Genomic DNA, 9,770 nt, shown 5'->3' with positions numbered 1-9,770 from the left:
TTTAGAGGCTATTATACAAGCTTTATTTCATTAGTTTTACAGAAAGTCAAGGGTAAAGAATTTTTAATGTTTAACTCCAAACCGAGTGTCACTGGAACATACACACCAACTGATGATCTCATTTGTCCATGTTCTTTGTTATGAGATCTAAACTAGATGAACATTTCAATGTACCTTTAGGGGAATTCTTATCCTTTTCCATAATTAGCTTCCATCATGAGTCCATCTTTCCCCGATCAAATATAAAACTGCTGGATCAGAGAGTCTATTAAACTCCCTGTTTTAGCTTAGTATGGGTCTTTGTTAGTTTTGTTTTCATTCAGCAAATATTCGCTGAGACCAGGTAAGTTTTGGTGCTGAGTAAGACAGTTTTCCAGCAGACTTAACTTTGCATCATCAAAAATCTTTCCTGGAAGCTGCTAGTGTTCAACTCACAGCCTAGGCTATCTCCCTCTCTTTGCCTTCTTGGAGAGCTCCCCTCCTTCTGTGCATGGAATTCTCCAGGCAAGAATACTGGAGTGGGTAGACCTTCCCTTCTCCAGGGGATCTTCTCTCAACCCAGGGATCAGACCTGAATCTCCTGCATTGCAGGCAGATTCTTTACCATCTGAGCTACCAGAGAAGCCCTTGGAGAGTTCAGGCACCTATAAAACAATCAGCTAAGAATCCTAGTTCCAGTACTTAACCTCTCAAATGTGTGACATGGTCAAGATCCTTCCTCTCCTCTCTTTCCACTTCAGCCTTGCCAGAGGGACAAAGGGTAATCTATAAAGAATACCTGGTGTGACACTGTCTGAATTTCAAAATGTGTCATTAAATGTGACCTTAAGAGAGGAATCAAACTCTTTGCGTAACATACGTGTCCTGCCACACATTGCTGCCTGATACTCCTTACCAGTATTATTTCCTCATGCGTTATGGACTCTGGATCAGATATATATTTTAAATGACCAAATGAATTAAAATCTTTAAGTCTAACTCCAAAGATCTCAAACACCTTGTCTGATGACATTTTGCTCCCTCAAGATACAATTTGAATGCACCACCACCCCCAACAAGCATTGACTTGGAAAGCTTGGGTCACGCCTACCCAAGATACAACCTCTCTGTGCAGTTTCTCTAGCAGTTACTCTTTTGTTTGTGGCACTGATATTTTTGAACTTTGCATGGGTTTGTTTCATGCCTGTGCTCTGGGTTCTGGGAGACGGAGCACGTATTCTATCGACAGCTGTGTCTCATCCAGCGCTGTGTAGGGTGTCCTGCCCCCACACGTACCCCACACGTTGCTTCTGGAGAAAATGTGATTGGAGGACAGGGGGCCCAGCGGTGACATCAGGCTCTCTGTGGAATCAGCTCTTCACACACAGCAGCATCTCAGAAAACAGATACCCAGTCAGTCTACTGTGGCCGAATTTTTTTTTTTTTTTTAAGCCTCAGAAAGAGCTGTAGAATTGTGAATTATGTAGAATAAGTTTTGCTCAAAAGCAAAACATATATTTCCTTTAATATTTTTTGGTAACCCATTGCTATTTTTTGCAGAATTTTGTTTTTGTCACACATTAACTGAAAGCTTGAAATGGACTCAGGATATGTTTAAGAGAACTATTAAAATGATTCGAAGAATATTTTACACACAACCTCAAAACTGAGCCAGCTTGCAAAAGCGATATAAAGAGCTATCTTAAAGAATCTTCTTGCAACAAAATGTCACCACCACGAAAAATATGCAAAGTATTGGGCGACACAGAGTCAAAGAAAAAAACATTTTGACAGTTTGCTAGTCAGAACGAATTCTTCACATATAAAAAACAGAGTTAGATTTTTTTTTTGTTTCCATCAGCAATATCAAAAGGGACAGTCATTATTCACTGTGTCACATCCTATACCAAAAATACAGCATATATCATTTAAAGGTTCACATTGTATTATCTTGGTTATTACCATGAGAGTAAATAGTCTCTCCTATAAATTATATTCCCATAAAGAAGGAAGCAGTAGAGAGTGATAGTTATTCAAATTTGTATCAGGCTGATGTTTTTTTTTTTTTTTTTTTGAAACCTGCCTCTGTCACTGACCTGCCAGTTGGCCTTGCTAATAACTTACATTTTAAAGGGTTATCAGTTTCTTTTACCTTAGATGAACACATGTAGTGGCTGACAGAATTGGAGGCATGTAGAGCAGTTAGTCATCTTCCCTAGTGGTTCAGTTGATAAAGAATCCACCTGCAATGCAGGAGACCTGGGTTCGATCCCTGGGTCAGAAAGATCCCCTAGAAAAGGGAATGGCAATCCACTCCAGTATTCTTGGCTGGAGAATCCTGTGGACAGAGGAGCCCAGCAAGCCACAGTCCATGGGGTTGCAAAGAGTTGGACACGACTGAGTGACTGGCACACATAGCAGTTAATGGGCCTTCCAGGTGGCGCTGGTGGTAAAGAACCCGCCTGCCAATGCAGGAGACATAAGAGTCTCAGGTGCAGTCCCTGGATTGGGAAGATCCCGTGGAGGAGGGCATGGCAACCCACTCCAGTATTCTTGCCTGGAGAATCCCATGGATGGAGGAGCCTGGTGGGCTGCAGTCCATGGGATCACAGAGTCAGACATGACTGAAGCGACCTAGCACACAAGCATAGTAGTTAATGCATCATCTGGGATTGAAATAAATGACATTCAGCCTCTGTATTTTCCAGACACCCAATTCACAAGCACAGGGAGACATGTTGCCAACTTTTCATGGTGAAATGAAGCTTCTTGAGGATTAAGATCAGAATAATTATTAGAATTATTAAAATCAGATTTAAGGAATCATCTATTTAGAGGTAGTTAGCATTCAAAATCCCACATCACTGTGTATAACCATTCTCAATACAAGTTTGACAGGCAGTTTTTTTAATTTTCTCTATTCATTTTTCATGTACCGGGCTTCCCCGGTGGTACAGTGGTAAAGAATCTACCTGCCAGTGCAGAAGACGCAAGAGACTTGGCTTCGATCCCTGGGTCAGGAAGATGCCCTTGGTAGGAACAGGCAACCCACTGCAATATTCTTGCCTGGGAAATTCCATGGACAGAGGAGCCTGGTGGGCTACAGTCCACGTGGTCTCAAAGAGTCAGATGGGACTGAGCACACATGCACACACGTTCTTTTTTCTTGAACAGTTGGGGAAAAGGAGGTTCCCTAGTGTAACACAAAGCAACACCAGGTCTTCTGTCTCATTGGTGAGTGGGATCCATTGAACAGGATAGAACACTGTCCTACAAAGAGGACTGACTTCTTTGTAGAGTAGCTATTCCCTTTCTGATCTGCAGAGGACATGTAGGCATGGTTATCCTGAAATTAATTCAGGAACTGTTTCACATGGGTATCAGAACGAGTGTTCCAAAGACATCAAGAAATTGAAACGCTTAACAAAAAATCAAGGTAATAACTTTCTGTTTCAGAAATCTATAATGGTAAATGGCATAGGTGTATTTCATTCTGCTACACCACAGACTATGGCAGTGTGCATCCATGCTTGGTTGAGAGTGGGCCGGTGACAGCCGAACGGAAGAGGGTTGTAATGGCTCTGCAGCGCAGATGCGATAGTCTACCAGCTGTCACACAGTTCCTTTCTGCAATCAATACCATTCTTGGTTTCGTAATCTAGTTGTAATTAAGAAACATGCATCCTCCTCAGCTGAGTTGTTTTTTTTTTTTTTCTTCTGTATACTTTCTGCTCATGGTTGTGAAAATAGTCTCAAAGCAACTCCTTCACCGGGGTTCATATTAGCCTTATTTTCTTTTTAATCCCATCTTTCCTTGATCAATAAATACAGAAGGTCAAATATTCTGATGCTAAGGGAAGAAAAAATAAATACTTTCTATTCTAGTCCTAGACTGCAGAGTGTAATTGTTTTCAGGCCAATTCTTTGGTAGTTGTAAGACGATGCCACCAATCCCATGGTCTGGAGCCAATTTCTCTTCTGTTTGGGCCAGTGTCTGTTTTGATAGATTGGCCCACAGCTCTTTCTATTGTTAAATAGTTCACATAGTGGTGGCCCTGGTTAGTTGGAATATAGGATGCTCCTGAAGTGTATCTGAAGTAAGGGGAAAACAACTGCTTTGTAATACAGGACAGTTACACCTGATAGAGACCAGCAGCTTCTATGCAGCCTGCTGGGTGGGAAGCTAAATTACTGAAAGATGGTGAATTGCTTTCATTCTGAGTTCAAAGCTTTCGAGAGCCCAATTCATCCTTGCTGCAGCCCATACTAATGCTTGGGCCTTGGACACATCTGTGCTTCAATTCTCTCATATGTGCAAAGGGTAATTGCAAAATTTACCTCAGCAACAACTCAGCACCATGCTTGACACATACCAAATGCTCAATAATTGTCACTTACTTTCTGGAAATATATGGAATTAATGTCCAGACTCTGGGCTACATAGCTCAAGTCTCTCTTGCATTTTGAGTGAGAACATTCACTTCTCAGGCTTCTCTTTTATATTTGAATGCATCAGAATTTGGTTGATTTTTTAAGTTCTTTAAATTCTGTTTCACCCTCGTTAATTTTTCTTTCAAGTTTAGCTTTGTTTAATTGGACTGCTTTATGTCCTATGTTCTTATCAATTTTACAAAAAATGTGGATGGAGTGGAAATCAGGGAGCATTCCCTCAGTTTCCTTAATTTTATCGTAAAGACTGGCATGTCTCCCATTAGCTATAGCAAGAGTAAACTCAGTATGTCTGGGAAGCAACAAGCACAATCATTTAAAGAATAAGTTGTGGGATCACAACTCCCACTTTGTACCTGTGTAACATTATTTAATGTCCCTGAGCCTCAGTTTCCTCCTATGTGAAATGGGGTACTAAAACATATGAGGACTCAGTGAGATAATTTATTTCAAGAGCTCAGTGCAGTGACAGGGATTCATTCCTAATCACTACTGCTGAAAAATTACAAATGAATAAAAAGAGAAGAAAGTGGAACAAAGCTCTTTCTGATTAATGCAATTACCTTCCCTTTAAAACAGGAAAATTCGAGCAATATTACTAAGTTGACACATTTATAAAATACTTTATCTCAATGAAAAATATCAAAGGTAGATTTCCCTACAATTGTATAAGGCAAAATTGTTTCTTAAAATATTAAATTCAGCTGTATCTTTGCTGGCCTTTTATACGATAGCTGTTAAACTTTAAATATCCAACAGAAAATTATGAGAAGAATATTCAGGAAAATTATGATTGATAAATGTTTATTTTAGATGAAATGAAACAGATTCTATCCCTGACTCTGCCATTTCTTATCTTTAAACCTTCAAAAAGTATGCAGTTGTAGTCTAAAAAAAATAAAGGACAAGAATGTCAAATAATTAGAAAATGCTTCTTTTCAGGACCTTCAATATATTTATAAAACCACTGCTTAGATAACAGTGGGATATTAATTTCAAAATGTTTAGCCTCAATGTCATTACCTAAGAATCCCTGCAGTAAACAGTAAACAGTACCTTTATTTGATTACATCATACATCTGAATTTAATAATGATATACTGTTTTATTAAAGATGTTCCCTAATCCAGACTTTCCAATAGCTTATGACAGCCTGATTGATACTTTAAATAAATGACTTTATAATTTTTATTGCAGCACTTAGGTGATTTCTCCTGGGGTAGGAAATAGCAACCCACTCCAGTATTCTTGCCTGCAAAATTCCATGAACAGAGGAGCTTGGCGAGTACAGTCCGTGGGGTGGCAAAGAGCCGAATGTGGCCGCACAGACGCATGCACTCGTGCGTAGCGCACTCTCAGCACTGTGTCACAGGAGTCTAAGCTGCACAGCAAGCTGAATCAGCCACACACGCAAAGATCCACTCTTTCTTTAGATTATTTTCCCACAAAGACGGGCACCACATGTTATCAGCTGTGTGTGGGATTTAAATGAATGACTTTTAATTGTACGTTTGGAAAGTCATCCTTGGAGCTCAGGTTGAGGCATCTCTATCTGTTTACCTTTTTACAACCTGTTATTTATGATTCTTATTCATTAGCTCTTTGTTATTAAATTTTTAAAGTCCATTATTTCTAGAATTTAATCAAATGAAACCAAATTAGTAAAATAATTATTTTTTAATGTTAGTTAAGTAAATATTGTTCTGCCTTTATAAAAGACCAAAATAGCATTTAAAAAATGATTTATCAAAGTAAACATTATGCAATTATTTAATAGTGTTTTTTCAAACATTAAAATTCTATCTAGCAGTTTAGAAACATCTCTAATACTACTTAAATATAAATAAATCATAGATGGAGTCACCTCAAGGAAAAACACATTCTTATTAATCTTAACTATTTTTCCATAGTGAGGGAAATTCAAAACTTCAGAGACATGTTTTGGAAATCATTTATTTTAATAAAGATAGAATTTATTAATGAAAGAATTACTATAGTGAGTCTATTTTAAAAAGCTAAGGTGATCTGAAAAGTAAACCAAAGCAAACCAACAAAAACAGCATAAGGAAGAAAGGAAAACAAAACGATTATACTACATTACTACTATTTTAACAGGCAAACACACACACACACACAAATAAAAAAACATAAACATATGTATTTTACAGCAGAGTGATCAAAGTACAGACCAGGAAATAATGGTGTTAAGTACATTTATTTATTTATTTTTTACAGAAAAAGAGGCAATGTGTATTATGGACATAAGAGTAAACATATTTAAATATATAAATCATTTATGGCATGGGTATAAGTTAAAATAATCAGGGTTCATTTAGAAAATATGAGAATATTTACATCTCAGCCAGGAAGTTATTAAAAATATTAACAAGTCGTTTAAAATATGAATCCTCTAAGTACTAGAAAGTTGAACTGCTGTTATTGAAATTTGTTTAAGAGCCTTCCCTGGGGGTCTGCTGGTTAAGAGTCCCGCTTCCAGTGAAGGGAACAGGAGTTCCATCTCTGCTCTGCGAATAACATCCCATGGGCCACTGGGCAGCTAAGTCCACAGGACACAATGCCACAACTAGAGAAACCACGCAGCACAGTGAAGACCCAGTGCTGCCAAAATTAAAAAAAGAAAGGTTGGTTAAGAATCCCCAAGGCATAAGATATATGAGAGTGTTAGATGATGGGAAAAGCCTTGGTTTTGGAGTTCAAATGCTTTGAACTTGGCTTTGTCCATTCACTTACCAGCTGTTTTCCCTAGCCAATAACTAACTTCTTTAATACTTGTTTGTTTCATATATATATATATATATATATATATATATATATATATTTATTTATTTAAAGATATAATAAAAACATCTACCATAGTGTTGCTGTGAGAATTCATTGAAAGTTAAGAGAAGAGCACCTAGTTCATAGCAGTCACTTAGCTATACTAACTGCATCCAACCTCTTCCTGTAATTTCTAGTCTCTTTCCTTTCCCTTGCTATCCCTTCTGGTAGAACTGCCTTCCTGTACTCCTGTCATGGGTGCTCACAGTATGCCCTTCCATGAAATCCTCAGCTAGAGAGAGATGCTGTCTCATGAGCCCAGGAGTGATGAAGCTTTGAGCAAGGACTCATCAATGCTGCCATAGTTTGGGTATGCTCATCTAGTGCTTGAATTATTACTTTAAGATTTAAAACATAGTCATTTCCTTTGGCATTTCTGTAGATGTCTCTGGGAGAGCTTGTGAGGCATGTTTGCAAATTTCACATGATGTAATCTCTCAATTGTATATCAGTAAGTTTAATTCTATGCAGCCCATAAAAGAAAGAAAGTGAAGCCACTCAGTCATGTCCAACTCTTTGCAATTCCATGGACTGTAGCCTGCCAGGCTTCTCCATCCATGGGATTTTCCAGGTAAGAATACTGGAGTGGGTTGCCATTTCCTTCTCCAGGGGATCTTCCCAACCCAGGGATCGAACCCAGGTTTCCTGCATTGCAGGCAGATGCTTTAGCATCTGAGTCACCAGGGAAGCCATATGCAGCCCATAGTTATGTCATTTAAAAGGTGTTTAAATTCCCTGTTTTTCCTCTTTGTTCCATCATCCTCCACTCTGCTTGGAGTTGCCACCAGTGTCTTTATTCCCTTGATACCAGGCATCATTACTAAAAGGATTTCATGCTGCCAAAATTTTCAAAAAGTGGAGTATTTACTAGCTATTATGATGGAAGTTGGGGATATGTGTCTTATCCCAACCTAACAATTAGCAGTAGAGGATGGAACAAGACAACTGAGTATAGATGGAGAGAGGAAAGTTGGAGAAGTTTGGAGCAGAGGCCACTAAGATGAATAGCCACCAGAAGGGATGCCAAATTTGAGAGCAACATTAAGGAGAGCAAGATATGCCTATGTGGCCAGCTGTCAAGAAAGAGCTCCAGTGCTGTTGGTGGAAAGCTTAAGTCTAAAGAGAGAGTGGGCCTTCCTTGGTGGCTCAGTGGTAAAGAATCTACCTGCCAATGCAGGAGATGTGGGTTTGATCCCTGAGTTGGAAAGATCCCTGGAGAAGGAAATGGCAACCCACTCAAGTATTCTTGCCCAGGAAATCCCATGGACAGAGGAGCCTGGTGGGCTATAGTCCAGATGGTGGCAAACAGAGCTGGACATGACTTAGTGACTAAACAACAGCCAAGAAAGAATATTCACCTCTATCCTCTCCTCCAGGTCAACAGCACCATTGCCTGGTGACTCTTGTCTTGGTCTGGGTATTTTACTGCAACTTGGATCAGCTCAGAGTGGTCAAGGCTTCTTACAAATGGACTGCAGGTTCAGTTTAGGCTTCATTTAAGATTTCACGGCAGCTTCACTTCTTTCCCTACCCTGATCTTCCTTCTTATTCATCCTTTTCACAGCTGTGGATTGCAAGAGTCCTTGCAAATAAGTCTTTTGCATGCTAACCTGGCAGCCTTCCCTGGAAGCCTCCTTCTTGATCCTCCTGCTCAAGGTTTAAATTTCACTGCAGGTCCGACTATCATTTTATGAAAGGGTGAGGCTGAACTTAAAGGTGTCCCTTACTAGTATAACTAACTTCATGTTATAACTTCTGACTGCTTAATTCTGTATATTTAAATGATGTCCATGAACCTATGCATGGCCCAAGTTTTGCTTTATTTTTACAGCAACTTTATTTTGATTAATCAGTATTTGGTGTTTTCCCTTCTCTGATGACTGCCAAATTTCTAAGAAACTCACCCTAATGTACCCTGAGTGAAAATTTAAAAACACAAAGTATAAGAAACAAAAATAGTCAGCATTCAATTATTTGAAGCCATGTGAAACCAAGTTTATCAATTCTATAAGAAAATAAAAATATCTATGAAAAAGATAATCAAAATGATTGTTGTGTTAAGAGAAGTGTCTCCTGTGAATAGATGAAAACTCAAATGAAATCAAAAGAATTCCCAAAATAGGCAGCTGCTACTCTGTAACAATTTTCTCTACGTTTCTCTTATATTATGTAGAATAACAATGTTCTCTTAACTATCCCTACAGGTCTCCTGATTTTCTCAATCAACCTCTGGAAACTGGGAAAATGGCCCCTTTCATTCACCATTGTCCTATTTGCTTCTTCCAGCCTCAGTACTCCTTGACAAATTCAACGCAGCAGATGGCAAGTTGTTTATGAACATAGCTTCTCATTAGGTCGACAAAATCTTGACAGGAGTGAAAGCGAATTGAATTTTCTATCTGAAGTGGTTTATACTTTTACTCCTCTTGATAGCAGTTTACCCTTATGGACGGAAAGATGAATATTAAAGGCCATCAGGTATTCAAGGTTCTACATTTGCTT

This window comes from Bubalus bubalis, chromosome 11, assembly GCF_019923935.1.
Source record: "Bubalus bubalis isolate 160015118507 breed Murrah chromosome 11, NDDB_SH_1, whole genome shotgun sequence".
NCBI classification, from domain to species: Eukaryota; Metazoa; Chordata; class Mammalia; order Artiodactyla; family Bovidae; genus Bubalus; species Bubalus bubalis.
The sequence above is the reverse complement of the archived record's forward strand: the minus strand, read 5'-3'. Positions refer to the sequence as shown.